Consider the following 25059-nt stretch of genomic DNA (forward strand, 5'->3'; position numbering starts at 1 on the left):
CTGTTGGGGCACCTTTTAGAGATATTCAAACCATGATGAAAACTGTTTCTCATGCAGCCAACTAGAGATATGATGTTTTCAGGAGGGAGCAAATTAACTGCCATACCTAAATACTTCCCAGTTCACTTGCACTTCTCATCTTTCCCACACCAGATTTTCTCTGCCAAATACAAAGGAGACTGTAGCGTATATACGTGCAATATATATGCAATAAACTGCAGTAATATATGCACTAGATTGAAATACTGTATCTTCATAAGCAATTCATTGGATGAAGGATTCAGAGTCCCACAGGGAGTACTGCAAATACACATTAAGTCTCTGGGTGCTGGATTTGACTCTCTGATGTACGTAACAGATGTGTAAAGTAACACATAACCAGATGCCTCTCTAGTGCATGCACAGCTAGAGACTGAAAAGGCCTAAAATATTGTGTCCAAGGACAAAAGAAAAGGGAGAGAATAAAAACAGAACCACATATCTAGCAAGAAATGAAAAATTTGGGCCTTATGGATTTCTTGTCTACAATGCTGAAATTTTTCATGTCTGTAATTCAGCTATGGTATCTCAAGAGAGGACTTTTCAGGAGGTGGCAGTCCAGCCACTGTGGCCTGATTTGCTCCATGCCAGGGTGATAAATCATTTCTTGATGTCTTTGGAATTTCAGGATCCTACTTCCAAAGCTTCCACTGTGATTTCAAAGACCTCCATCCAGAAGAGTGGTCTAACTCCTTAGAAGAAAAAAATACTCAGAAAAAAAAGCATTTGGCTGTGTAACAGTCACCACCACAGAGGCCTTTCTCCTTTCCATAAGTTGGTGTGTCCTGGCCACAGTGGCTAGGAGAAAATAGCTGTGCTTTTGCAATAACCTTCTAGGGCAGAGGAGAATGGTGGGTGAGAAAAAGTCAAAAACTTGTTTAAAAGCCTCAGTTTAAAATTTCTGGTGACTCCCATTTCATGAAGTAACTTAAAACCACTCTCTGCTAGAAACTGTGTGAACCACTGACTTCAGCTCTGGATCCTTCCTTTTGCAAAGCTGCTGGTGGGCTTGGATCTAAGGCTTTGGTTCAAGCTCTTATGTACTCCATACTGAAATTAACTATACTATACATCCTTTACAATAAATAGCCTCACAGTGAGGAAGGACAGGATCGGCACAGTTCATTTTTCCATCACTCTTTTAAAAGTTTAGGGAAAGCACTGGAAACATTACAGCTTTTTAATATTTTGCCTTATGTGGTTTACAGGCAGCATAGTGAATGGCTGTACAAGCTTCACCCATTTTCCTGGGACATGCAGTGTGACAGTGTGAGTCCCAGGCAGTGCCCACCAGAGCCGAGCAGAAGGGGCACGGTGGCCCTGGCACGGCCACGTCTCACCACAGTGCTGCTCTGCACTGTGCCACTGCACTGAAGGTCTCCCTTCTCTGTCCTCACCACCTCATCTTTACAAAGGCTCACACACACATACTGAAACAAAAGAATAATTTTATTATGTGCCTGGCAGCCTGTGCACTTTCCTTCTGATTCACAATAGCGGCACCCCATTGAAAAGATCCATATACAGGGGGTAGGGAAAAAAAAATCTTAAGTCTCTAGCAAGCACACATATTATCAAAGCCTCACTTCCACTTAACACAAGTTGCTCTGGGATCTAATGCAGTTGATTAGAGGGGAAAATACAAACAAACAAACAAAGTCTTCTTCCATTAGCCAGGGCAGGGGGTGGGGAAATCGAACCAGTGCCATCTTTGTTGAAGAGCTCCACAAAACTAATGGTTCAGGAGAGCTGAGGAGCATGGTCAGGGGACAATTTGTGACTGATCACTGCCATCTGAACATGGCATGCTGACAGCTGAATGAAGAGCAAAACAAAAAAGGCATGTGTTTAATCTGGGCAGGCTCGGTCCCCTGTGTTCACTCCCAGTGCAAAATACAAAGCAGGAGAGAGTCAGTCTCTCTGCCTGCTCAGCTCAGCGCCCACATAACTCCCTGGCATATACCACAGGACCTTCTCCATGCACACAAATGGGGACATTATTTCTCCACATGCTGAAAAAAATAAGAAAGGAGAAGGATAGCAGTACAATTTAATATATCCTAATATGGATCTTTTGGCACCAAAGAGGTTCCCTCAAATACTCTGACAATGAGCTCCTGTACTCTGTGATACAGAAAAAGCTAAAAACAACCTCAACGATTTTCTGAGTGTAACATAGAGCTGATAAAATTATTATAAAGGCCACACAGATGCTACAAAATACCTCTTCCTGAACTTCAACGTGCGCTTCCTCAGAGAGCAACAAGAAGGCAATTGTGAAAGGAAAATCATGCGCCTTATCCTGGCCTGACATCAATGAAAAGAAGGCAGCAATAAAAGCATTTTGATTTATGCTCCACAGAACGAAGAAGGAATGCTTGCCTCCAAGAGAGTGGGATGGACAGAAAGCAAAGGTAGGCTGAGGGTGATCACACAACGGAGCATTTCTCTCTCACTGGTTTGGCCAAGACTGTCACCTGCACCTGAAACAGGGCTTGTCCTAGAGAGAAAGGCATTACCCGAGCTCAGCCTTCAAACAGGTTTGCACTAATACCTCATTTCACAACTACAAAAAGTGCCTCAGACTCCTGCTGAAAGAGTTCTGTATTCCTGTTTGGGATCACAGTCCCTAGTGCAAGACCTGCACATGAAAAGGAGTTGGCTACACTGATATGAAAAACTTTTGACCCGTTCAGAAAAATCAGTACAAATACCTACAGGACCACTACAATCTCCCAAGCAATGGCCCCTGTTCACTGACCAGAAAGGAAATATTTAGCTCCCTGCAGTGGGCCTGTTGATTTCAAAAGAAACTTAATAGCTCTGTTCCTACAAAGCAAATACAGAGCAATCACCAGGGTTCGGCTTCGCTCTCCTCTCCTCTGAAATCTGGTAAGCAACATATGCCTGCAAATGCCACTTGCCAAAAGGTTTTGATTCTCTGCACATTTGTGGGAATGTATACTCTGCTTCTTTCAGGTTATATGTGTCTTTTTGATTCTGCAGATTCCTTACAGCAGTTTTGTCTCTTTCAGCACAATTGTGGGGCAGAAGAGAATAAATAATTTAAAATTTTTATTTAAGGAAGATGCTGGTGTTTTTTAGTGCTCATTTATGCAACATTTTCATTGGTTAAAAGTTTTACAACTGTAGCATTTTCTCCTTACGAGATTCAAGTTTGATTCTTTTCTAATGAGAAATGAAAACAAAACAAACAAACAAAAAAGAAGACTAGAGGGAAAAGGTGAGTTTCTCCTTGTGCCTCGTCATTGTCTTTATTAAAAAAAATTAACTCTGACAACACAATTCAGCCTCAGCCAGGGAACTTGTAGTTCAGTTGCTATTCAAATATCCAAGTGCAATATGCAACTCTAGTTATGAAAGGGGACATTATTTTCTTTATACGTTAAACTCCATTTGTTCAAAGGCACACTGATGAAGCAATTAAGGCAGATGTATTGTTAAAGCTGGTATAGAATTCACAGGCTTTGCTAAGAAGTTTGGTATTTCAATGAGGTGTCTAAACATAAAAATGAGAACTATGTATTTAATATAAAAATATTACTTAAGAATGCTGCAAAATCAGATTCCTCATGACATTATCACCAACAGTAAGAGATTCGTATATGCATTTTTCTGACTGGGTGTTGTATGTTCTTCAATAGTTCCCATATGATATAGATTCCAAACTAGGAAATATTTAGGCTCATGCCTAACTTTCAGAGAGAATAGCCTCATTGATTTAAACAGGGTCTAACCGTTATAAATGTCAGAATGATTGCCAGTTTGTGGGACTGGAACTCATGGGGCCCATTTTCAAAAAGATAAGTGCATTACGTATTTTTACTGCTGTTTCTGGGTTTGCCGTTACTGTTCTCTCCCTCCCTCTCCTGCCTGTTTTTATTGCCTTCAACAACAATATCATGACACTCCGAGATAAATAATGATTAATTTAATTACAAACTAACTGTAACTTATGACAAGACCCTTCAATCACTTACCTCAAATCATGAGTGTTTCAAGATGCAATTGTTAATCTCCTTTTCTCCCCCCTCTCACAGGAGATGTTGCAGACTTTTTTTTCTGGTATTTTGCATTAAAACTCTTTCCCTGTGCTCCAGGATCTTAAACAAAAACAAAAAAAGAAACACTCAGAATGAAAATGTCATTTCAAGCAATTGGTGGGTGGCTCAGGGGAAATCCCTGACCTTTTTTGAATGTATGTTTCATTATCTAAAGCAAGTGTGGTAACTTCCTCCAGCAACAGCTCTTCTGTGAGTGTGAGCTGTACTTAAAAAAAAATTTAAAAAGACCCATGTGAACAAAAAAAAAAAAAAAAAACCCACTGGTTTAGATCACTCCAAACCATGGCATTTTAAAAATCTGTAAGTTAAGCACACTACAAAGTATTCATTTAAAGCAAAATCCAGGATATACCAGACTCCACAAATTTATGACAGCGAAAATGGAAGAAAACCCAGAACACAAACAGAAGAAAAATCATTATGTAAAGTATTAAACTGCTACCGAGTTTTATTCCTGCTATCACTGTTACTATCACTAATAGAACATATACAGCCCTCTCCCTCAGTCTTCACTGAGTTCCTGTAGTATTTCTGTAGTAGCAGCGTGGGGGAAGTAGTAGCCGTGCTGGAGAAGCAATGCAGCATTAGCACTACAAAACCCAGCCCAGCTGTCGAGGGAGGAAGGAAGGGAGGAGGAGCGACAAAGTAGATGAGTTCAGAGTAACTGGCAGGTCTCTAATACAATCAATTTTGACATTTTCTACCATCACCAAAAAAGGTCTGAAGGCTTTTGACTTTTCAGCGAGTGCTGCTACCGAGAACAGTTTCTCACCGCCCCTTGTTTCACCCTCCTCCCTCTCCTGTACCTGCAGCAAGGCTTGGCCAAGGGCCAGCTGGGTACGTAAGACTCCAAAGCAGGCTCTGTCAGCAGGAAAACTCTGCCAGCCAGTGCAGAGTTCACGTTCCCTCTGAGAGCGTGGTCTTGCATTTGCATGGCCTCTCTCGATTACAAACATCCCAGCTATTTCTCTATGAACAGTTTTTAGGACCAACAACCACATTCATTTTTGCTCTGTAAAAAGCCTGAAAGAAACTGTTCCCAGGGTTACACCTGTGGGTACCCCCACTGAAGCCAACAAATTTACACAACATGACAACAAGAGGATTTGACCTTGTGTGCATGTAAGCCAGAACACTTTGATTTTCTGCCCTGGCTAGAACAGACAGGTCTGAATAATTTTCCCCTTGCTTTTAATTAAGAAATGAAGACAATATTCACAGCCTTCTGTGGCTTTATATACCTCAAAAAAGACAACTTTTCCAAAAGTGGTCAAAAATTCAAAAAGTACAGCTTTCTACACCACAGTGCATTCCCCCACACACCCTGGAGGAGAACAACCCAAAACTTGAAGCAGACCACAACACACAAATAAGGGGGACCTTGACACCTGTACAAAGGCTGTGCCTATGTCACCACTCCCCAAAGCTGCTTATTGTACAAAATACTCAAGCTGGGCCCCTACTCCACCATGCTTATTCCCACTGACATGGTGTTGCCTCTTCCTTCAAGGAGCCTGCTCTCACTCTACACCAGTCAAGGCTGTAGGAGCCAAGCCTACCACTTGCAGGAAGCAGACAAAGCCCTCTAAATCTGTGACACGCGTCCAGAGAAGGTTGCAAGTTCAAAGTGAAATGAGGACAGTCTGTCCATGACTCATGCCACCTAGAAACCCTTCTTAATTTAAGAAAAAGTGTTAAAGGGATTATTTTACAGAGCATCACCCTGCCGAATCAACTAGGTTCCGCCTCTCATTTTTTTCCTGAACTCAAATACAAGGTGGCCAAAGATCAAAATCAGCATAAAATCCTGCCTGTTTCACTTTACATACTTGCATTTTAATGCTCTGTTTAAAGAGTCAAATAAAACTGTTTGATGGACAGATTCCCAGCTATCCTCCAGGCTTTTCTGCATGACCTATGGGCAAATGCTATGTGACACTTCCTGAAAGGCTGAAATAGCTCTGAATGACACTTGAGCTTCTATAGTACAACTTCAGCATGAGCTTTTGGCTCCTAATGCACACTGTCACTTAACCCAAAATTTCCCCTGTCCCTGTCTCTACAACTAAAATAAGAGCATTCCCCCATCTCAGAGGGCTGATGCAAGGAACACAACACCCATGCTGATTTAGTGGACAATCTGGAAAGAAGGAGAAAGTTATAGAAAGTTACAGATCTCTTAACTCAGGCTGAAACTTCAGATACCCAGAAAAAGACCCTGCAAACCAAAATAAGGAGTGACTCATCAGCCTGCCCCTCTGAAACCATTTTGCTGGATAGTCATTTCACTAGTACAACTCTCTTCTCCAGGGTGCTCCCAGCAAGCGTGGGGGACACTGAATGGATTCACTGTATTCACACAACAGCTTTACAGCTGCTGAAAAAAAGGCCTATTGTAGGCTTGCATTTTACTATCTCGAGTAGCATACATAAAGTTGCTGTACAGCTTCCATTACCCATCTGATCCTTACAGAAACAGGAGCAACAAATCAGGGTTTGTCAAAAGAAAACAAATGTAACTGCGATGGAGGAAATAGTCTGATTTTCAAAAAAAAAAACAGAAGTAACAATTTATATATCAGAGGATAAAACACCAAAAATTCAGTGTCACAAAAATACTTGAAACTCATTCTGCCATCCTTTTTTTTCTTACAATATAATATCTGTGAGCCAAATTCGAATTTCCCCATCAGAAAGGAGCATCATGCCTGCCATACATCTAGGCACTTCCTGCAGTCATGAGGTGCACATGGCTTGCACCTCCATGCATTTATAATATTTTCTCAGTAACCAAAATAGTATCAAAACCAACAGTGAACTCTTAAAACAGAATTGTTGGGTCACACTTTACAGAGACTGACTCAATGGCCAGATAATCCTGGACTTTGCAAAACATGTGAGTAGATCTGACAGCCCCTTTGTGGTGTCTGTGGAGTCAGGGAAAAAGGACAGTCCTGAATTAGGCTGGGGATTCCTCCCAGCATTCGACTACTCCACTCTCCCCCTTCTGGAGAAATGAATGCAGCTTCAAACAAATTAAAGGAATATCCTGTCAGCTCCTTCACTCTTGCCGGTGCAATAAATGAGGCGGTGCTTGGCTTCTCTAGCTCCCAGCAGAGGCAGGTCTGAAGTACAAATCCTCCTTCCTCCTCCCATACACACAGCATTAACCCTGCTGGCTGCAAAGATGCCAAATTGAGCCAGGGCTATCCAGCAGCCTATCCCAGCTGCAGCACACACTACTAGTAACCCCCAAGAATTAAATGATGGTTGCTCAGCACACATCTCCTCAAAACACAGCACTTCCCTCACAAGCAACAAGATTGGATAAAAGTTAGAGGATCAATTTCTCTGCCTTCTGGCTTCAGAACCACAGGAACACAACAGGTGCTGTGCTGCTCTGCACTCAAAGGCAAAATATTTTGCTTTTTAGTGAGAGCTGAGAAAGGCACCACCCCTTGCTTTGCCAGCTTGGGACTTTAAGAAAATACCAAGAGAATAGCAGCCTGATAAAATACCAGCAGTAGAATGCCTCTTTTCCCCCGGTCTTCCTTCATTTCACAGTGGGGACTCTTTCAAAAGGCCGATGGAGCTGAATGGACTGAGATGATTTTCCATTCTAGGTAAACTGCACAAACGCTATGTTAGCATAACTTGACTGTGATCAAAACTGATGAAAAACCACAGCAATGGAAACAAAGACTCAAGTAAAGAGAGAAATTAAACCTCAAGACAAGCTACAGAGAAAGACTCCTCTCTTATTTCTGGATTTGTGTAGGCTTACCTACCTCCAAGCCTGGGGGGCAGACAAGACTGCCAGCCTCCCTTGCCATCCCCAGGGCAAGCAGTTCTGGGTTGGGCCTGGGCCTGAGTACTCGTGCACGTGACAGGACAGAGCCAAGGCCAGTTGAGAACAGTGGATTGCTAAAATGTGATCTCATTTTGGAATGAGCTGTGAGGGATGAAGAAATCAAAGCACCAGGCTCTCTGCACACATCTCGCCATGGGCACAGGAACTCTTCCCCCAACATCTCACAGGAATGGACCTACTACTCTCCCTTGCCTCTGCCAAGGGTCTGGCAGGCTCAGGCACACGTTCCTACGTGCCATTTACTCCTTTTCTTGCCTTCTGCTCATAAGCACACACACACCACAAACTCCTCTCTTTTCTTAACAGCCGAAGTGACTTTATTGCATGATTTTTGGACTAGAACTACCAGCCCACGCTCACTGCCCCCATGCCTTGATGCCACCTGTTTATCATTACAAGGTGAAACAGAGCCATGCTCTCCCCCACTTACCCTGAGGCGTGTCATGTCTTTCCAAGTCATAAAGCCCCAGTCTCATCAGGTGCTGACCCCAGGCTCTCCCTGGCACCCTAAGTGCCTCCTTTATCCCAGCATGAAGGTCTGAGAGAGACAGACTGCATCACAAGTCAGTGGCTTTATCCCTTGGCAGCGACCCTGCCATATGACTGCCTGTGCTCAGATGCACAGCCCTCCTTGGCTCACGACCTCTGAAAACAAGGAATGCCAGTGGATGCAGAGCTGAATACCCTCCACCCACTCTTTCACTGGCCAAGCTGCTCTGAACAGTAACCCTGTAAAAGTTCAGCGTGTTGCCCACAAAAAGCAGCAGGCAGGCATTCCTCTGCTGAAGAGCACATACATTTTAGAGAGATGTTAAGAAAATGAAATATGGTGTGATATTCAATGTACAGATACATTCTAGTTTCTTCAAAGGAAGGGCTCTAGAAAAACAATAGAAATTCCATGTTGTTTGGAACAGATGGGCCTCGTATTTTTTTCCTATTGCCGTCTGCTTTACTTACTCATCTCACCTACCTTCTAGCTATATGGGGTTGTTTTTTGGGATCTAGTTGCTTGCTGCTATATAGAAAGATCTGAACAATCAATATTCCTTATACAATCATGTATCTCCAGTGACAGAGAGTACAGGAGACATTCAGGACATTTCAAAAGAAACCTGTGATGACCTTTATTGCAGGAAACTTTGGAGGCCTTACCATAAGCTGTTTTTACAATAGAAATTTGACTAAGCCACAACCAGCTCAGCACCACAGTGGTTTGGTCTTACTTTTTGAGAGTAGCAGGACTATGCCAGCATTTAAAATCTTCCAGGCAGAGGAAGAAATGTTGTCACCTGCCTGGATTCAGTGAGTTGGTTGGCTACAAAGATTGGTTGGTTTTTTTGTAGTCAAACCTACTCTTTTAATCAAGAAGGGACAGGAAACTGAGAAAGACAATGCTTTTCTGTAAGTCTACTTCCAAACTTGTCTTTTGTAAAAAAAAAAACCCTGAAACACTGTACTCCTACTTCTGTCACCTCTACTTCTTCCTTTCCTTCAACACAAGCCATAACACGAGCATTTCAGCAAATACCAGGTCTGGCTGCATGCTCCCTAGGCTGCCAGCTGTCAGATCCAGAAAGCAGGACTGTCACATCTGCCAGACTGGCTCTCATACCTACTGTCTCAGATAACATCATGTATTTTTCCAAGTCATGCTAGCAATAATATGACATTACACATCCCCTTCCCTGCCTCAGGACACATACCAAAAAGAGGCTGTACACCTTTAAATAAAGCATGCCCAGCCAGTGTCTTTGGATGGCTGAGAGCCTCAGCTGAGTGCAGTGTCTGTCTGAGCAGCCTCTGTGACTGAAGGTTACAAGCACTGTCCCCACATGCTCACATCAGCAGGTCAAGTACCAGCCACTAGACACGGGTCATTACTGGTTAAGCATCTAATGTGCACTTGGTATTGTATAAGCTCCTTAAAGAAGATACGATCCTTTCAGTAGAAGATTTCTTCTTTCTAACTTCTCAAAACAGCCTTCATTCTCAGAAGCCTACTCACATCAACCTTCCCCTTTCAGTAATAATTACAAAGAAAAGGGAAGAGAGAAAAAAAAGAAAGAAAAATTATTAAACCTGTTTCACTAACTGGCACAACTATACACAATCACATCACTGAAATATGCCTTTCTTTCCATGCCTTCATCCCACTACATCCCTATAGGGCAAAGCTACCATCTGCTTTTGCTAGATCAGGAATGCAGCATTTAAAGCAAGTCTCCAGGTAATCCATCCTGCCTGGGCTTTCAGTTGTGTTGTGGGGTGGTCCTGCAGCACATGAACAAATCCCTCTTGGCAGGAATTAACTAGAAGCATCATGTTCCCCAGAGTGAGCAGCCAGCAGCACCAGACAGCTCAAAAGCAACCAGAAAACATGCCTGGTGCAAATCTCAGCATCCCACCACAGTTTTCACAGATACTCTCTCCAGTCGGTCCACACTACTTTTTAATGTAGGCATAATCATAAAAATCAAATATTCTGCTTCATTCTTTATGCCACCAAATTAAAAGATATTATTATATTCCATTCTAATATTGCAACAGTGGAATACTGACAAGCAGCAAGAGCATCTTGAAGTGAACAATGTAAAGAATAGATCAAAGTAGTTTCAGCTACAATAACTAATCTAATTTCTGTAGTTTTACAATGAGCTCTTCTACTCTTTAAATTATCTTCTCTTTTATCCGACACCAAAGTAGCAAGAAAACAGTTACTAAAGGGGAAAAGTAAAACAAACTGAAAATTTTCTCTTCATCTTACAGCAAAATAGTAAAGAATTATTAGAGAAGGGAAAAAGTAAACCAAAGTGGATAAAAAGACCAAAAAAAGTACTACCTTTAAACCCCATGAAAGATAATAAATATTAGGAATAATAATAAAAATTCAGGCATTAGTTGTAAAAATTGCCAGCAGAAAATTTTAGGCAGCAGTGCCTTTTTAATTATTGTCCACTGAGCTTGTTAAATGTCCTCTGGTTTTTGTCCTCACAGTAGATCTTTTGTTCTCTTTGAAAATGTCATTAAATAGACCCTCAAAATCTTGACACTTATCATAACTAATTCAATTAATAAGACAGTCATCACATCCTTTTTCAGAGCATGAAAAGACAAGAATTCTATGGCATGATGTCTAGCTTTACTTTTTGCCACCCATTAAAAAGTACCTGCTGTGTATGTGGAGGTTTTCAGGCCAGTGGCTAAAAGCCACCTGTACAAACCCCCCAGACTTGTTTCTCTTCATCATCAGCTGTTTGTCCCTAGCAGTAGCAACAGCATAACACACTAGAGTTTCACTAGAAGCTGCTAAGAAATACCTTGTGATAGAAACTTCCTTGTGTTTCAGGTGCAGGAAACCAACTAAACCTCACTGATTAATCTGTTCAACTTTTGTTAAACTGTTCTGGACCTGGCAGCAAATTTATGAGCAAAAGTGACATTGACCACCGTGCTGAGGACCTGGCTGAGACCAAGTGAAATGCTCTCCTAGTATTCAAATTCTCTTGAAAGTTTCTCTCTTCCTTCACACGCCTTCCATGCAGGAGACGACTCTGAGGTCATGCAAGCAGGAAGCCCAAGCACAGAGGAAGTGTGTGTAAAATCCACAGTCTCAACTTCACCACCACTGCCCATTTTCATGAATGAAAAAGGCAGAGTCAGTACGGGAAGCTGGGCCCTGTCACAATTGCTACCATGCTGATTGTCCTTTCCCTCCAAAGCAATGTGGAGCTGTGTTAGTTTCCTGCAAAGGTAATCATTTCTATGTATTAAGCCAGCCAGGGACATGGTTTCTAATATGGTTAATTTTTAACAGCACAGCTTTGGGCCTAACTCCTTGTCCTCCTTGTCCTGCATTTTCAAGAGCTGTTTGAGAAAGTTTGGGACTTTTAATAAGTGATCTCTGTGTTTAAACTGCATTCCCTGGTAACTCTATGCACAGGATAGAAAAAGTAGGCTGGGCTCTAACCTCCCAGCTCAGCTGCACAGACCAGCACCATGTTCCATCTGTCACAGAGTCCTGGTCACATCACCTTGTCCATCTGTCCCAGGCTCCATTTGACTCATACAGAATATGTGAAATGAGTGAAGGTGCTGTTAGTTTAGAGTAAGCTGAACATTTACAATCCGACATTTACCAATAAAGCACGTGTAAAGTAAAAGGATGTGGGATATTCTCCCTCATTAAAAGACCAAGCAGTCCCATACACAGTGGAGTCCATGAAGGCTGGTTCCTGTGGCTTTGCCTTCACATGACCCCATGCAAAGAAAGATGCACCCTCTGAGCAAAGCTAGCCCTGAGCAATGGCTCATCCCATCCCACTCTCGCATTTCTGATAGCACACACCAGCCTTTCCTCCAGAAAGGTCACCCTTTTCTGTCATTGTTCTGTGCCCAAATCCTTGTTCCACAAAACTGCTCAGTGCTCAAGCTGCCTGTTAAATTTAGCTGGAATTGGCCAGTGGATTCCAACCTTACTGCAGAGACTCAGAGAGTTAACAAAGACAGTGTAACTCCAGAAGGAAAACAAACTAAAATATTCATCTTGGCCTGAGAAAAATTATGTTGAACTGGCAAGAAAGGTAAACCAATGGATCTGATGTTAAAACTCAGAATGGCAGTGCAAGTTCTGTAACATTCATCAGTAACAAAATAAAGCATCGTCTTGCCCAGGGAGGTTTATTTTACTGAGGCTGGTTTGAAACACAGCTTTACTTGTACTTACTGTGAACTGCATTCTGTTTATGAATAATATTAGGTCTATCTTCTGGGAAATTAAATTGTAATCTGTTCTCTGTTCCATTTCTTTAACACATTCAGTTTCCTACTGTAACTTATTTGTGATTTACCAAATTCCAATTACAGAAAGTAGGACAACATTTTGTTCTTATGCAAGACAGGAAAAGTACAGATAACAGAGTCAAATATGCTTCAAATGACAGAGGACAAGTAGATGTCTGGGGTTTTTGAGGAGAGGTGAGATAATGAAAGGGTTTTTCCCCCCGAGGATCAAAACAAACTATTTTCCTTTACATTATTAATAATATAAGACAGATATCATTAGAAAAAAAGCTAAGTTTATGGAACATTCACAATGTTGCATATGGCTACATGTGTCTAATTAATTTTGGTGAACAGAATTTGTAACCAGAAAAATTATTTACAGCCTTATTTATTTTGGATATATTTACCTCTTTACGTATATACACATGTACTAATGTGGGCTGCAGTGCAGTCCAATCCCTCCAGCATTTATTCATACCTAGGACAAAACTGCTTTCAACCTGCATATATTTGTCATGACAAAGACAGCACTCAACAGTTTCATTTTCTGGCACCAGCCTGTGTCAATTTTAACATTATACTGTCTTTTCCAACAATTCCTTGACTTTAGACTGAGGGTTTCTCTTTGGTGTCTACAGCTAGTAACTAGACCATCACATAACTTTTCCTGTCACCGCTGTCCTGGAGAAAATGAAAGTAACCCTTCAGCCGGTCTCTGCAGGATGAGCAACATTTGCAAGGAAACCAACTGCAATTTTCTTTCAAATAGGCTGAAATAGACAACAACCCACTTTCAGTAGCTGGTATATTACTAAAAAAAAAGACAATGATAATTACATAATTGCTTTAAAATAACTTAAAAAACCACAAACACGCCTCCTTGTACTAGTCCCCTGACTCTTATTTTGTGCTAAAATACATATGCCTTAACATATAGGTATATATTTAAATGCAGTCTACACTAGATTAATCAATTTAAGGCTCAAAAAAAATTAAAGATATTTTGAAAGTCAGCAAGGACAATTATGCTACTTTAGGCTTATGATAATCATATAAGAGGACATAAAATTTGAAGTTAGATTCTTCCACAGAGCAGGAAACAACCCTTCATTTCATGCAAGTGAGTTGCATCAAGCTCAGAAATTTGCTGTGTAGTATTTTCAGAAAGACATATAAACTCTACAGAAATATTTCATCCACCTGTTAATGCACTACTTTCCTAGGCCTTTTCATAGTTATTACTGGGATCTTCTCTTTATTTTTAAAAACAAACTGTTCTTCATTGTGAAAGAATGAAATGCTGCCCCTGCTCTCCCAAGTTCCAGTGAGTGTAAATGTCACCAAGCACTGACACATTTGTACTAGAGAAAAATGTTTCATTAAAAAAAATACTTCACTCTTACTTCAGTATTTTTTCAGGAGTGTTTTCCGCATATGTTAAAATGTTACTTAAATTAGCATCTGCTATTTAAAATTTGTGCCTTTGAAAAATAACAGCAGCTGATCAACACACAAAACCATGATATTCTCATTTTTGCATCTTTTTGGAGATTGGTATGCATAAACAAACAGAAATGGAATCCCTCCACATCCCATCAACATTATGAGCCACTCATTAGAAGGGGGAAAAGAGATGATTTGGGGGTTTTCCTGCATCATAAGATTTTGCAGCACACTCTCCAGAATAAGCCAAGGAGGGTCTTTCAAGTCCCAAAGCATTTATATGCTTAACTTTAGGGGCTCCAGAAGTGAGCAGAACTACTCAGATTTACAAGTTAAACACCCACTCAGCCAGAACTGTAATCCAAGCCAGTCAGCAATACCACTGTTAACTGTCTGGAGGAGCTAAATTTCTTCCCTCTGTCCCAAAGCTTTCCCTTTCTTTTTATTTCCAGAAGCAAGATGAAAGATAAAAGGGCCTTCTGCTATTTGTACTAATCACCTGTTAGTCACAGGAGTCTGAAAGGCAAACTGACACATCCACTCATTTTTACTGTTTCCAGTATTTACAGTATTATTTCTCCAGGACTGTGAAGCAGCTGCCAGTGATTACTAGAATTTGGCATGGAGAAGCTCATGTATATGAAAAAAACACGATCAAACAATATGCAGCTCATTAAAGAAAGTTTGTAACTCTGTTCCCTGCCCTAATACTTTGTTTTTATCTCCTGGAAATATTTACCATACCACCTGATTAGGCTGAGCTGCTTATGTATTTTGAAAATACAAATTATGCCATCAGTCATTCATGGTATGACAGCAAACGTGCAATTATACAACTCGGCAAGCTCCCGCAGTGCACCAAGGCAGGCACAGCCCCACACAGCACAACCAACCCAACCTTTACTGATCTCAAACCAAAACTTGGGCAATCAAACAGCCCACACTCTGAAGAACAAAGCTTGGACTGGCACAAGCACATTCACCAGAGTGATCAGAGCCATGTCTTTCCAGTCTGCATTAGCAAGCAAGGTGAGAGGGAAGCACTTGCACACTTTCCTAGATGTGTAACAAATCTACTTTAAGATTTATTTCCCAGAGTTGGACTTCTGTGCCAAGAAGTTAAGGGATCTCAATCCTATGTCAAAACCCACTGTCATTCTTTCTTCTCTCTCCTCTCCAATTTTCTTTTGTGCTTTTTTGGTCCTCTATGTGAGGATTTAGTCCTTCACATACATGCAGAACTGTACATCCAGGGTGTCACCTCTGGCTTGCAGGAGTAGGATCCAACTTTTTAGACTGTGACAGCTTGACAGAATGCGCCCTATGACCACCAGGACTGACAGGGTTAGGGTTAGGAAGGGTTTGGTTAAGAACCTGGGGAAATCTACCCTTCAGCTTTTACTTTGGTCCTCCTTTCTACCTCTCCTATCAGACTTAAAAGCCCCTCCCTACACAAAACTGGCAATAATATTTACAGTGAGCTAGAAGGCAGAAAAGTAAGAAATTATAGTGTAAGTATAAAATTCATGCTGCTGTATTTATTTCCAGTTTTGTGTCTCTATCACAGCACAATTAAAACTCCCCAACAATAAACAGCTGGTTTCCTCTCTGTTGATGTGATACACTATCTTGACTCACATGGTACTGGATTCACCCAAGGCTGCAACTCATTCAGAAAGCTAGCACAAATGCCATGCCCCATTTAAAATCCAAATGAGGTTTGAAAAGATCAGCCTACATCTACATAAACCTCATTCCTTACTCCTTCGGAGCAGAGAACATCATCTGAGCAAGACTTTTCCACCCTCAGAAGTTCCAGCCAGTGGTCAGTTTGACTGGCATGACACAGGTAGCTGCAGAGGGCTGCTCTCTGCAGCTCCTCGTGATGCAGAAAGGAAGAAGCGATTGGTCCCACACAGATCTGCACGGCATCAGAGATCTATTTATACAGCTCTAGCAGGCTGAAACTCTGCACAGAAACTGCAGCCATCTCTTCAGCTTTCAAACTGAAGAGGGGTGGATGTCTCTAATTCTGATTCCCATGGTGTTCCCTGCAAAAATGACAATCATTTTAATTTTGCGTGGGGTAGAGCTGCTGGCATGTTTCGCACGTCTTTCCCTACACCAGCTTCAAGATTCTTACACCTCAAGGATTATCAGCTTTGTCACTGGGTATTAGATTCCATATCTGGGATTTGTAATATGGCCACCCTAATCAAATTGAGGGTAACACTTCCACACTAAGTTCAGTAGGCACTGTAGATTATTTTTTTTTTTAGCATATGACAATAATAAAACAATTAAAAAAAGATAATTTAGAGTCATACTATACCCAACTGTCATTTGTAAGACTGTACTGTATCATTAGTCAGAGCTTCTGGTGACAATATAACCCACAAGGCTGAAACTTGAGTGGTTTATACATGTCATCAAAGCCTTAAAAGATAAAAATGCCACCTTAGAAAGTGGGAGTATTTAATTTTTTATAATATTTTTGTACTAGTATAAAGCATTCATTTAATTTAAATCAGTGACATTTTTTCTTAAGGTATTTTTATCTGTTTGATCTTTTACAAATATCTAATTCTTTTTTTCAGATCTAATAGTGCTAAGTACTTTGAAGACTATTTGCCAGGGTTTTATTAATTAGAATTCCTACAAACCTTTGGCGGTTGGGTTTGGGAGGGTTTTTTTGGGGGGGGATAGTGTGTTAGATTTTGTTGTTTGTTTGTTTGTTTTGCTGGGTTTTTTTTCCTCCCCTCCAAACCAGGGCAGAGCATTGCAAATGCAAAATTCCAGTCACCTCCCCCAGATATCAAATTGTTTTCATGAAGTGGCAGATTAGTTATGTTACTTGGTAACAGCTGTATGGTGTAGTGGCTTCTACTAGGTCTGTACAAACACGTGTCCACAGGCTAGAAAACAAAACCAGACAAATTCTCAGCTAATGTAGAAAGGCTAAACTCGAATGAAAACTAGCTGTGAAAGAATGCTGTGACTCAAACTCATCACAGCCATAGCTGTGGACATTACAACAAGTTACACCGTACTGATTATTACATATCAGAACTTCATTACTGACTTTCCTAGTACTGAAAATGCTCATAAAAATGAAGTGTTATTAGAACATTAAAACATTTTTTTAAAAGTCATTGAAATTAAATATGGTCAAATCAGTTAATTTTATCACAGTTTTCCATTAGCTCATGTTGTTCCACTGCAGTTTCAATGTATTCATGGACACAGGCATATGCATGCAGACATACACATTTTGGGGAAATAAAGGAAAAGAAAGAAAATCAGTTTTATGAGCAACCAAAGAAGTAGAAATTGAAGAACAGACTCAGCAGATCAATGAAGCACATGATTAATTCCCATTATCTTCAGGAGAGCTTGACTACAGTTAAAGTGCTTTGATGAACAAGGGTCCCCAAAACACAGTGCTCCTCAACCCAGTTATCTGAGCATGGTTTTCTGTGAAACAAAACACTTGAAAGCAACTAAAGGTATGGAAATGCTTAGGTTTAGCAAATGAAAGCCTTGTAGGAAATTCTACTAGTTAGGAAAAAACCTATAGTGGCTTCCTAAATTTTCATCACCTCTAGCAGCTTTTGAATAATGCAATGGTCTTTCTGGCAGCTCCATAAAACCATATGTAATCTGCACAAGAAGTTCTACAATGTCTCAGCACTTCCTGGAGACTCAGAGCAGTAGGGTAGCCTTGCAACACAAGCAGAGATTAATCATTTTCTAATGCACAGTAATAAATAATGTATCCCACATAGTACATAAATTAAAGCTGTAATTTCATCCCAGTTTTGTGATGACACCAGAAGCCCAAGATGGAATTTCAGCCTCGTTATGACCAGTCAGGATACACATTATTCCTAAAATTATGATCTGAGAGTTTATAATGAACTGAGGAGTTCTGAAGACATTACCAAAAAAAGAAGGACATGTAATTACAAGCAGAAAATAAGTCAGATATTGTTTGCAGAACTTGCTAAAATAAGCAGTAAATCTCATCCCTCAAAAGCCCACTCAGTGTATTTGCAGCAAGGCAAGCAAAGATCACTACTACTATCAAAAAATGAAAGTTGTTCTAGTACCACAGGGCAATTCCTCCACCAAACAGTAAGAACTACATGCTGAACTTCAGGTTTTATGTTACAGAGTCCTTAAAATGTTGAAAATATGTCCTGCTACAACCATACACAGCATTTCACTCAGAAGGCAAACAGATATTGTACAGGTGCACAAGAGGCATAAAATACCAGGATAAAGTCACAGTATATCTCAAATCCACAGAAGATTCCTATCTGACAAGGAAGCTGCTGAGCAAAACAAAATACTCATGATGAGAAGTTTTATCCTTCTGATGCAAATATATATATATGTACACATACACACACAGTTTATACAGTGTAAAGAATCTCAAAAATTTTCAAGAATAACATGGTCCTAATATTTCTCCTGCAGATAATTTCAAGAAATCTTATGAAGACTGAAAAGACATTTTACAAGTCTAACAACAGGCATTTTAATGCAAATAAGGTTTGAAGTATGAAGACCAAGAGCCAAAATAACCATCTATATAGAGTTAACTGTTATATTCACCCTGACTTTTGCTACCAATTCCCATGATTTTTAGCAAATCCCACAAGATTTCAAGGACGTCTGGAGCCAGCTTTCTTTCAGAGACAAAAAGAAAATAACTTTCTGACCGTCTTACACAAACAAGGCATGAAATTTCACAGGATCATTCATGGCCTGGAGTGGTTCCACATTCTGAACTTCTTTGCATAGTATTATTCACAGATTTATCTTATCCCCCCTCCCTCCCACCACATTCTTGATAATGTGAGACTCATAAATCATGCTCACTCTCTCTTGCTCTCTCTCCCCACCCCACTTCACTTAGGTTTGTAGCTTAGAAAGCTGTAAAAAAAAAAGTAAAGGAGGGGAAATGTGAAGATTATGAAAAAAAAGTCAAATGAATTGGTGCAGAAAGATGATTTTTAAAAGCTGAAAATATTTAAGCTTGGAGTAACAGGTTTTGAATATCTGATACTTCCCCACAAGTCACTGCATTATTTGTTCCTTCCAACTCTTCCTCTTCCCACTTCCCATTTCTATAATGGTAAAGTGTTCAAACCAGAATACCTGAACTTCTATTTTCTATACTCATATTTGAGCACCTTAACAGCAATATTCTCATATTCAAGAAGCCACTCACCCAGAGAGGCCTACTAATTTTTCTGTTCTCTTTTAATCTCTCTGATAACCAGCAAAATTTTAAATCTGCATATAAATATTTACATGCCCACATCTGCATTTAAGGACACATTTTCCACAGACCTATTTTCTCCCTTTTTGCCTTCCCTGACTATTCACACAAACCAAAAAAAGTACCAAAAATCATGAGAAAAGGACAAGGAAAGCAAGACAATTGTCTAAAGCTCCTTGCCTCCATGCCTTCTCCACAAGAAGCATATCATCACCTTTAAATAGCAACCTGAAACCTACTCAAGAGACTTACGTAAGTCGTGAGTCAAGAACTAAAGCAGTGAGTGTCAAAACATTCAAAGACACAGTACCCTCTGCTCCTAGTAGTAAAGGAGTAACTGCTGAGAATATGCAAAGATGATCATTGCACAGGAGAAAAATAGCAGTAAAAACTTGTCAGAGACCAACAGAATCACAGAATGGTTTGGGTTGGAAGGGACATTTAAAGAGCTATTCCAAACCCTCCGTTGCCACGTGCAGAGACATCTTCTCTGGATTATGCTGCTGAAAGCCAACCATTCAAAAATCAGCCACACAAACTGAGCTACAGGCTTCAGCAACAGTAGTACACTTCTAGAAACCCTTTAACCTGGTGTGATCTTGAAGGCTTATTATGTCTCAAAGAACAATATAAGCTCCCACAAAACTGTTAACATATGCCCAAAGCATGCCTCCACCTGCCTTTTACTGGGGACTCAGAGAGAGAGACAGTTTTCTGTGGAATCTTTTAGACAGTAGGTTATGTTGCTCATGAGATATTGCTCACAGGGAATGGCAATCCAACACAGGGACTAAAAGGTGACCCTGTAAATAAATGTCAGCTGCAAAATCAAATACCTCTCCGGAACAAACACTGCTATATTGACAGTGTAAACAAAATACAGAGAAGAGAAATAATTCCCCAATGAAAAAGAAAGAAGGAAAAAAACCTAGAGGGAATGTGGGAGGGAAGGGAATATGGCAAATTGAGGTCACTATAACTCCAACTGATGCAGGCTCTTCCCATTCTCATCACCATGCCCCATCTGTGCCTAAGTATAAATGGAAGGGTTACCTATCAAGTTCTCTTTCTTCATGCAAATATCATTTTCACTTCATGTATTCTGAGGACTATATAACTTATCAATTCAGAAATTATTCTAAAATTATGCTTATATAATACATACCATATTAATTTACATTCTTACCACACTAGTCATACAAACACATACAATAACTATTGCTCAGAATGCTTTTCTCCTATCTGGGAATTATCTTACACTTGCAGTCTAAATTTAAAGGCATTTGTAAAAAAAATCTGTAAAATCTGAGCACTAGCCTATTAATTGGTCTTCTTTCCCTCATTGTTAGATCAACACACAACACAAGACACATGGCCGAGGACTCAGAAGCAGTGAAAACTTCAGTGCTTGCAACCCAGGGAGAGAAGCAGGACTGCAGAACTGTGTAATTACAAGAAGAAAGAAGAAGTACAATTGAGAGAGTCCCTCTGTCTGACACAGCACATCTCAGAAGAAAGACCGGCACCTGTCACAATTAACTGTGTTGTGGGGACTTCCCTACTGACACCATACCCAGAGATGTGGATTTTTCATCACACAGAATTTCAAGTTGCCTGCTGGAAAAAGAAAGGAGAAGGAGCATTGAAGGGTTTTTTCACAATGTTTTAAAATTATGTAACTCCACTAACTGAAGAAGACTCATTACCATTAACTTACTGCATTGTTGCAATACAGGCATTAAGAATCCAAAAGCAGAAGCTCTTGCTGCTTATCCAAGTATTGGTGCTGATTTGTTCCTGACAAAATATAGGACAAATGAACATACTGCTAATGCATACTGTGTTAATTATTCTGCAGTGCCATATAGTAACCCTGATGGAAGTTCAAAGGAGTTGTGACAGATCCCGATGGAAACAGTAGTATATATATAGTGTAAATTTGCATTCAGTAATTTGCAGCTATAACATGGGAGAATTGAGTTGCGAGGCTGCACTGCTGCCTAAATGATCTCACATTATGCTACCAGATTAAATACTCCTGTGAGATAAAATACTGTAGAGGGCTGAAGTTTAGAAAATCTATTTCAATCCTGTTTTGTAAACCTCAGTACAGCTCCAACTTTCTGTTATTGATACCAGTTCAATGGACCACATTTACATTGCAAATCCACACCAGGCTTAAAAAATCAACCAGTTAGTGCACAACACTGAGAGCATAGAGGGCCTGCAGACACTTAAAGACAACATGTTGCCACAACAAAGCTTTAATTTAGAGGAAAAAATACTGGCCTCTGGATTTGTAAGAACCACCCAGAGATAGGAACTGGGAGTACACAAATAAGCAGAAGCAATTCTATGAGCCTACACAAAGCGATTTCCAAAACTCATCCTCCCACATCTTTACCAAAAAGCAGCCGAGTGAGCTGAGCAGCAGCAAGTTGCAGGTTGGGACCCCTACAGGGCCCTGAAACTGGGCAAAACCTTGCTCTCTGCTCAGCCCAGCTACCCAGGACATCAATGCCCAGCCTACAGCCCATGGGACACAACACTGACCCACCTAATGCCCAATCCAGGCTCATCACTCACTCACCCATGGACCCTCTGGCATCTTTTGCCCCTGGAAAAACACAACAGATGCTGCCTCACCCCAGGGCACTTTTGGCTCCCACAAGCCCACAGCAAGTTGTGGGTTGTAGTACAAGAGGGGTTTGAGGCTAAGCCTCTCTGAACACAACAGATCTCACAGTAAACTCCACCTGTCAGGGAAAACCCAGGGTCAAACCACTGCAGCCCACACTCGCTGAGCTGGCCCAATGCACTCCTGAACACAAACACAACTAAACATATCAATGGTACATAAAAGGCTTCCTCAGTAAAAACAGATCTGCATGCATTTACAACATACAGCCTTATGTTTTGATGCTGAAGTTTTGTTACCTCCCCCACGCTCCCTGAAATAAATATATTTTAAAAATTTGCATTGGCTTCTTTCAATCATTAATCACATTATACTAATAAATATTCTGACAGTGACATTGTTTAAACAACCTCTTCTCCACCCAAAATCCACTGGCAAAATCCACATGTAAGCTGCTTTTGAATGCTAATTGAAATCTACTTCCCCCAGCCAGCACAGTAAAGAGCTACTCCTTGAGAGAGGTAGTACAGAAAAGAAATGAGAGAGGGGCCTTTGAGAGGAAATAAAAATAAGATCCCTTGATCCCACCATGACATGGCCCAGACATTCTCCCTGTGGGGGAAGACAATGTTTCTTACAGCAGTAAGAGTTTTTAGAGTTTTTATAACATTTTCTTCTCCTTTTTTTTTTCCCTGTGCAACTTTGCTTCCTGAAGAATGCTTTATATAAAAGACATGACATTTGGCAACCCAGCTCTGCTGCTTTCAGAAATTCTTTGGCAAGCACCCTACGTGCTGACTGCATTAAGCACATCAGTTTATTTATTTATTTATTTAGGCAGAAGTCAGAAGGAGCAAGCCATACAATTAATGCACAGCACAGTATCACTTCATCCAGAAAAAATGGGAGAGGAGTTGGGGAAGGAGGAGCTGGAGTTTCTCCTTTTGAGAAACCTCATCATAGGAGCAAAAACGGTTCTCCAACCTCCAAGCGTTGTTGCTGTTCTGGAGCATACCAGTGATTCTCAGATCTCAAGGCATTTAGGGAACATCAATTAATTAATTAATTAAGACTGGATTCCACATCAAAGGCAGGTATCATTACACATCTATTTTGCACATGGGTAAAATGAGCAGCAAAGAGAACCTAAGCCTGTCCCGAGGCAGGAAGCACTGCCTTGCTCCTGCTGAGGGAAAGCTGCCTGCTGTATTCAGCAGGAGGGCTCAGCACTGGCCACCTGCAGACCCATGCTTCCCCCCTCACACCATGAGGGAAAACAGAAAATAGAGATATTTCTACATGCCACCATCTTCCTAAGGGTGCAGCCTGTGTCTGTGAGGCACAAAAAGCCCTGTCCATGAGCACTGATTTCCTTTGCTCCACATTGTGTGCCCATGATGTACCTCAGCACCGTTAGCAGCACGTCAGGGACAGCACCATGTGTATATATAACCATGGTCATGGGCTGGGAAAAGCAAAGTCTCTGATGGTCAAGGACTCCAATGAGTAATGCCTATCTCCTAGTCAGATGCCACATGCTGAGCAGGAGGGCCCTACATTCGTTGCTTGGAGTTATGGACTGTATTAGTCAGGCTTACAAGAGAACGAGATACTTCTCAGAAACAATAGAATATTTTTGCTTGTGATCACCATTAGCTCCATTTATTTACACCAGAGAGCAACAAAGCCTGGCAACACACTGCCAGGGACACCCAGCAACAGCAAATTCACAAAATCATGACATTTTCAAGCTAAACAGGAAGGAGAGATGGGAACTGGAGATGACATAACACACCTGCGCAGAGACAAGCTGGCTATTCCACAAGCTTGGAAAGGTAAATCTGCACTTACCACAAGCCCCCTGGTATTTTCAAGCTAAACTGCTAGCAGCAAATGCCCCAGCCTATCCAAGGCACTGTTTAGCCCACACACCAGAAGAAATGTTGAAACATAGTCTGGTGCCTTCCACAGGAAGGAGCTACCAAGTCTAACCCTGCAGATTGGGTACCAAAAGGACTTTTCTCCATCTCAGAGAGCTGAAATGGGACTAGAGAGTCTGCTTGATCAGGTGGTGCTGCTTCAAAGGCTATGTCCATGGGCACAGATAAATCACTTAGTGTTTGCAATAGTTTTAGGCATCTCGGTCTAAAACAAGTGTTAGCTATTTAACACTGAAAAGTGTTTTCTACACACAAGTCTAAAAGAGACAGATGTGTGTTCTCATCTGTTGCGTGTGCCCTGATGTAAAAAAGAAGTCTAACTTTGTTCCTAGAAAAGAAAATCTGGCACAGCAATCTAAACCTGCCTGATGTTTGCTAGAAGAATATGAGGACAACTGTTTTTCTTTTAAATAAAAAGTCTCACATTACCCTCCCTTCCTGTTCTAAAACTTCTTCCAAGAATTTCTCTCCTTGATTTCTAGGCCAATTTTTATGATATCCAAGTAGTTATCACAACAGCACTAGAAAAGCACAACTTTTCAAGGTTTATTCAGGGCAAACAGACCTCAACCAGACTGCCAGTTTTGGCAGAAGTTTGGCATGACCAAGGACTCAGTACAGTAAGATACAGAACTCAGCATCAGTTAAACTGTACAGCAACCTCTGCCAATCAGCTGTCCTCAGTGAAACATGCACCAGCAGGCTCTCCTTTGAAAAAGATTCAGGGATTTCAGCACCGAAAAGGGCCAAATGCACACAAATCTGTCCACTAAGAAATCACTTGCGAAATTCCCCTCAACTGAAGCAAGGAAATACCAAGCCTTCAGTAGCACTCCTCAGTCACTCTCTTTAGCCTGGAAACAATGCACTAGCACTTTAAGTGAGGATTTCAAGCTTGGTGAAACAAGTTACTGATGCCCACACAGGATACACACCTTGGTCTTCAAGCTGGCTCTGAAAGTATAGGGCAA

At 40.9% G+C, this 25059-nt stretch overlaps 1 protein-coding gene across 7 annotated transcripts in view; it reads right to left on the reverse strand.

Annotated features, from left to right (window-relative positions):
• ATXN1 (ataxin 1) overlaps positions 1 to 25059 on the reverse strand; it is a 371937-nt gene that overhangs the window by 158319 nt on the left and 188559 nt on the right. For all 7 annotated transcript variants that reach the window (XM_054514234.1, XM_054514235.1, XM_036397890.2 and 4 more), the window contains one exon: positions 4041 to 4163. The gene's annotated coding sequence lies outside the window, so the exon portion shown is untranslated. The remainder of the gene's footprint in view (positions 1 to 4040; positions 4164 to 25059) is intronic.

This window comes from Molothrus ater, chromosome 1, assembly GCF_012460135.2.
Source record: "Molothrus ater isolate BHLD 08-10-18 breed brown headed cowbird chromosome 1, BPBGC_Mater_1.1, whole genome shotgun sequence".
Taxonomy (NCBI): domain Eukaryota; kingdom Metazoa; phylum Chordata; class Aves; order Passeriformes; family Icteridae; genus Molothrus; species Molothrus ater.